The sequence below is a fragment of the Pterocles gutturalis genome, unplaced genomic scaffold, assembly GCF_000699245.1.
Source record: "Pterocles gutturalis isolate BGI_N339 unplaced genomic scaffold, ASM69924v1 scaffold26903, whole genome shotgun sequence".
Lineage (NCBI taxonomy): Eukaryota > Metazoa > Chordata > Aves > Pterocliformes > Pteroclidae > Pterocles > Pterocles gutturalis.
Genome location: NW_010118842.1, coordinates 1 through 6,555, shown reverse-complemented (window position 1 = coordinate 6,555; position 6,555 = coordinate 1).

The window sequence follows — 6,555 nt, the reverse complement described above, 5'->3', positions numbered from 1 at the left end:
TCCCCAGGAAAGCCGGGCTCCATAACACGTAACGGTGGCTTGGGCAGACAAACACCATCACTCTGAACGTGTGGCCTCCCCCCTTCTTTTTCCCCCAGCTTTATATCCCGAGCATGACGTCCTCCGGTGGGGAACATCCCCCGGTAAGTGGGGGTCAGCTGTCCCAGTCGCGTCCCCTCCCAGCTTCTCGTGCACCTGCACGCTCAGAGCATGGGAAACCGAAAAATCCTTGACTTTGGATAAGCACTACTTAGCAACAACTGCAACACCGGGGTGTTATCAGCCTTGTTCTCACATCAGCACTGTACCAGCTACTCAGCAGAAAATTAACTCTGTCCCAGCCAAACCCAGCACAACGCGTTGGGTGAAATCTGCTCGGAAAGGAGTCCCTGACAGCCAGGTGACAAGTGACAAAAGCCGCCGGCAAGACCGCCAGCTAGTCCCCTCCTTGGCAAGAACCAGGTCTGAACGGGCCACCAAGGGGGAGCTTCAACTACTGACCTAAATTTCCCAGGCAGCTCTTTTTTTCTCTCTGCACCCCCAGACCGCCGAAAAAGCATTCAAGGCTGGTTGTCCCAGACTGCGCGGCTCTGCAGGGCTGCAAAGATGCCACATTTCACCCCCAGGGAGGAAATCGCCCTCGCATACAACTCGTAGCAGCCGAGGGGGTACTGTCAACTTAAAATACAGTCCTGTGAAAGAGAGAGTTCAGAACAATACCAGAGCTCTCAAATTTATTTACAAGCCTTATTTACAAACCTGGCATGACACAACGCACATCCCTAACTACTCGGCTTTCATCGGTGCTGAGCTCGCTCTGAATTTCCAAAATACCAACACAACCCGGCTTCGGCTATCCCTGTCTCCCCAGGTCAGCCCAACACAAACGCAGCCTGATGCCAGGCAGGCAAAAATGTCATTTTTTGGTGCGAGAAACGCTGCAGAACGCACATGAGCTCAGGGAGGCGGAGGGCTCGCGGCAATCTCAGCTGTTCCGCATCCGACCGGCTCCGTACCGAGGCTGACTGTAGTTCGATGCTGCTCCTCGATACTAAAAAGTTATTTTCCTAAGCTCAAGTTATCAACTCGCTTCTTTCCGACCTACCAAACTGCAAAAGGAGCAGAAGAGAGCGTTCACCGAAACCCCTGAGTTTGCACTTTCCCCACCTCGAGTCCAGCGGGATGTCACCCAATCGCCTTCCTCCAGGAGCTCTGGTATTTGACATTTACATTCAAATGAGACGACCACATTAAGATGGGATCACAACCAAAAGCGCTGACAAAACACTGCTTAATTACTAGTTTTCTACATAACCTCAGTGGGGTTTGGTTTGGTTTTTTGTTTTTCTTTTTGCTTTAAAATTGAGCTGAGCGAACAGAGGAACCTGAGCAGCTTACGAGGGCTGGGAAATACGCAGGTATCGGGTGGAAGAGCTAAGTCACAGCTGCTCAGCCGCTACCAGTGAAATGTTTTCAGCGTGTTTTCATCCGGAAAAAGATTTCAAATCGCTTTACAAAGGCAGGGCTCTCCTCTCCCGCAGAGGTGCCACCCACTCTGACAGCAGAGATGAGAAGCTTGAGCAACACTCCGCACCCGGCTCAGGGCAGAAAGGGAAAATTATCATCGCCTTTTCCACCCAGCACCAGGCGAAATGGCTTTAGGGCACTGCTAGAATCCACAATGCAAGGTTTCCTGGGATTAACTGCGTTTCTGGGCTCCGGCACGTGGTTATTTGGCCTCTTTGCAACTCAAGGTACCCAAGGAATGGAGATCACGAGGTGCTACGCCCAGTTTCTTAGAGGAAAAAGGTGAAGATGACGGTGTCTGGGCAGCGTTTGCAGCAGCGCTGCTGTGTGCTAGAAAAGAATTATTAAAATATTGTTGTTCTATATTAAAAAAAAAAAAAAAAAGTCAGTGGTTTGCTGCCCAAGGCCCAAACATCATCCCATCCCTCGCTCACTGCCGACCGGAGAAATGGGCATTTTTTCCCTATGAATAGCTCACCCCAATTATAGGTCACGTAATGCAAGTCCTTGTCTCTTCACTTTGTATTTCAGGAGCGATCATCCCATTCCACCCCTTTCCTTCTTCCAGCTGCACGGACGCATCTGCAAACCTGGATCCCTCGAGATAAAAGGCAGTTCGCCGGCCATGCGGAGCGTGAGCCGTCATCTCTGCTGACACCAGGCTCTGCAACATCCCCAGGACAAGCCCCAGCAGGTCTCCTTCTGCCCAGGATCCACCCTAAACTATGCAGAGGCCTCGGGAAACACACCTCGCACGCAGCAGCGCAAAGCCAAAAAGGTGGGAAGATGGTAGGCAGGAGGAAATGCAGGAGGGTGTTTTGCCTGCTTGGGAAAAAGTCACTATTTCAACCGCTCTCCGGTGCTATTACCAATTCAACTGCTCGCCAAAAGGAATGCGCTGTCGGCAGTTCAGTGCCAAACTATCTGAATTATGTGGACCTGCTTCTCGAGAGGAAGACCCTGCACATCACAGGAAGCCAAATGCATTGTATTGGAAAAAAAAAAAAAAAATAGAAGCAATCACTTTCTTTTTTTTAAACAAATTTTTAAAAATTTGTTAAATTTTTAAAATTTTCGATAATGCAACGGGAAGAAATGTTTTGTGTTCATTTTTTCGAGCCATCGATGGCAAAAAGAGGGAATTCAAGTTTTTTTTACATCTTGCCTGGACACTGCATGTGGGGTAAAACACCAGAGGACACGCATGGCATGACCAAGATCATGCAGCTATTGAAGTGAGGAGATCAGAGCACAACCAAGCATCCTGCAAATATCTGTGGCCTCTTCACGGACAATATTGCTCTGTTTTCTGCAAACGGGCATCCCCTCCAGCCCCCTACAAATCCCCGTCTGAAGGCATCGAGTCTGGGAAGCATCTTATTCCCCAACGCCGTGGCTGCGGCTCTGAATGCAGGGTCTCTGTTACCGCAGCTCTAATCGCCGGATCCGTGACACGAAGGAACGAGACTGACCACATCAGGAGGATTCCGTTGGCTCCCCAACAGGGAGCAGGCTCCTGATCACACCATCAAACCAAACGACCGCTCCACGGGTTCCTCGAAGCAGGATGAGTGTCTTGTTCTGATCCTTCCGAAGATCTGATCCTCACTGAGCACCACCCTTCAATATCTGAAATTTATCATGAAGTGGAAAAACAACCGAGATGCTACACCAAAACCCGACCAGGCAGCCCGAGCTCTTCAGTCAGAGCAACCACCCTTCGTTTCAGTCCAACTCGACGAACTCGCACCGCTATCAGGTAAGCAAAACAGCCGGGGCTTTCCTCGCCGCTGCCAGGTCTGACCTGCCAGGGAGGTTTGCCTCTCCCTACTGTCTAGAAATCCATGCCTGGGCAGCGTAAGAAGCTCCAGCGTGGAGTCAACGCTTCTTCTAGGTCTGTTTCATACCAAGCAGCTGCCCCAGATAGAAGGAAATCCACCCAAAAACCTGCAGACACATCAACCGCCGATCCGCTGGCACGGATCAACGGCACATCCTTCATCTTGAAAGAGCCAAAGCACTTTAGGAGTCATATATTGATGAAGAAACACGGAATACACTGCAGAAACAACCACCTCTGGGCAGGACACACGATGATGGAGCAGCAGAGGTGTTCAGAGAGGAAAGGAGAATCCCACATCCTACTGCTGCTGCCAAGGGAAGAGCAGCTGCTAATTGCTCCCACTGAAGTTTGGACGGAACGCTGGAACTCAGCACCCCTCGGACCATCAGTGAGCATCACCGGAACTTGAACGACCACAAGTAATAAAGAACTTTGATTTTTCTTTGTATTAAAAAAGAACGACAAAAAAATCCCCTCCCACAGCAGAGCACGTCAAGAGCGGTGCCAAGAGCTGGCTTTGCCGTGGTGGGCTCCTCTCCCGGGGCTGGCCCAGAGGGGCAGATCCACGGAGCTCGTGGAGCGAGGACGGTCCCCCCGCCCCGACGCCGGCCAGCCATTTCCTCGCTCAGGAACGGCCACATCCTGTGCTCATTCAGGAGCCTGCGGAGGGCCGATATATTTGGCAGAGCATGTGAATCGAGCTGGAGGATTGAAGAATCCGGATGATGAAGTCCCAAGGCCACGTTACACCAGCGTTCCAGCTCAGATGTCACACTGAGATGGGAAGGGACGACCACCAAGGCTCTCATGGAGGTGACACATTGCCCAGCAGCTCCTGGACAGGTTTTGGGGCTCATTCAGCAATCTCCTGGCTACCTCCAGCAAACTGCAGCAGCTGATTGAAGGTATCCCCAAGAGACCAGTTTAAATTTTACACCACAACACATTTATCATCTTTTCAGTATTGTAAACCAGCCCCCTCCCAGCCCTTCCCACTCTGTCAGAGTCAGAAGAAGCGAAGGAGAACTTCACCAAAATACGGTGGTGTTAACAGCGACCGCTCATGCCAAGCCAGAATCGGAACATGAGCAAGTGGAACCAGGCTCCCGGATCGTGTCGGCCGCGGCAGGTTGCAAGTCAAGCAGCAGAAGAGACGGTGCGACGATGACGGAGCAGGGAGACAACGATGACCCAGGTGGAGCTGGTCTCTGCGGTGCTGCTAACAGGACGCTGGAGCTCTGGGATTCCTCATCATGGTGGAGGAAATCATCAGGGACACTGCTATGGAGTGCACCAGGAAGAAACGGGCTTGTTGCTCTCCATTTTCCAAAACTGCTTGAATTTCAGGGCTCTTCACATCTCGGTCCAGAAGAGCGAGGACATGCCAGATGTGGATTTTTTTCTAGTTGCACGGCCAGCAAAAGGACAAGTGCCGCTGGGGAAAGGGCTCACAATTACCAGCCTTAACACCAAACCTGGGCTCTGACCAGTCCATCAGCCATCCCACCCCCATTTCCCTCCTCGCCTCCCCCATTCCAACTCCATACTTCGATCCAAACTCTGACCTCGAAGCACAACCACAACACAGAGAGCGTCACTACTGCGACCGAGAGAATCAAACCAAAACCAGCAAAGGGAAAGTCACCTGCAGGAGGGCCCAGGGCCAGCTCCCGATGTGCCCTGAGCACACGGGGACAGGGAGGGAAGCATTCTGCATCTCCCAGGACGAGGTCCGTGGCTTTCACGTAAACCCAATGGCATCCACCACCCCGAGAAGAGACCCAGTGTGGTTCTATCTCTGGACGCTGGTAGTTAATTTTCACAATTAGGAAAATAAATGAGGGACAACCGGACATCACGCTCCATGACACTGCAGATCCTCACTGATGCCTGCAACCGGGAAGGGATTTCCTTCCAGGGCATGGCACAGCCTCGCACGGCGCACAGGGAAGTTCAGTTTCCGCTGCACCATCAACTACCGGCAAAAACCAGAAGTCGACATAGACCCCGAGAGACGGCAGCGGGCTGCCCCCGCCTGCAGTGTCACGTGGCGAAGCCTCTGCCGGACCTGTTCCGGCACATCCGAAAGAGGCGGCCACGGCCCGGCGCAGAGCCTCCCTGACCTGCCACCCCTCCAGAACCATCCTGCGCCGATCAACACGCGGCCCACTGACAGCAACAACCAGGACGTACGAAAACTCCTCTGATGTTGCAAGGTTAGCTTGAACTGGTTCCTCCACCCAGACCTCCTTGCCAATTTTCTCCTTTGTCATCACAGATCGTATTTAATCCGGTAGGAATGTACCTTGGTTCAAGTCCGTGTCCCTTGAACTTCAGTGCGTGCGGGGGTTTATTTTTGTGCTAGAAGCACCATCGCTCTGCCTCGGGGTTTCTCACCATGATGGTCCCAGCTCTGCGTGCTGGGACTTGTCACTGAGCAGCACCAACAGCCAGCAGGTAACAGGAATTTCTCTGTGCCGAGAAGAAATGAGCCACCATCCACCGAGGAGGCAGAGAGCGACCCTCAGACCCTGCTGCAAACCCAGCTTCGCTCCAGCAAGGCTGCGAGTTGGGTCCCAAGCCTCCCTCCTCTCGTCAGCCGAGCCGCTGCAGCCCACGCACGCAGCCCTCCGCCTGCTGAAAACGTCCCAGCGTGGTTTACGGGGTCGGGAAGGGCGGCCACCCTTGCGTTAATGGAAGCTGCTTGTTTTGCTGCTGAAATAAACTCTTCAAAAGCCAAGCCTGAGTGTGCCCACACGCCTGCTGCCGCAGCCCTCCGTCGGTTTTTCTCCGCCGTAGCTCCGCTGCTGCTGTACGGCAACCAGAGCGGCTCCCTGCAAAACCACGGCGGGGTTTTCGGGAGATCCTGCCGAACACCAAGCCCTTGGTTCTCCTAAATACTTAAGAAAGGTTCAGAAGTTACATGCAAAGGGGGGGAAAAAAAAAAAAAAAGACAAAACATAAAACTCTGTGTGTTTCAGTCCTGGCTGAAGGACCAGCCCTTGCCGAGGAGCACGGTGTGTACAGAAGGGGAACACTTCTTTTTTGACCTGAAAGCCCTGCAAGCCTGGGGGCACTGAGATCCACGTAGAAATAAGCTGCCAAGATCTCAAAAAGGCAACATTCGGCCCCTTCACCAAACGGAGCGACTGAAGACTCGTAACAAAGCAGCAAAGCTGCCGTCA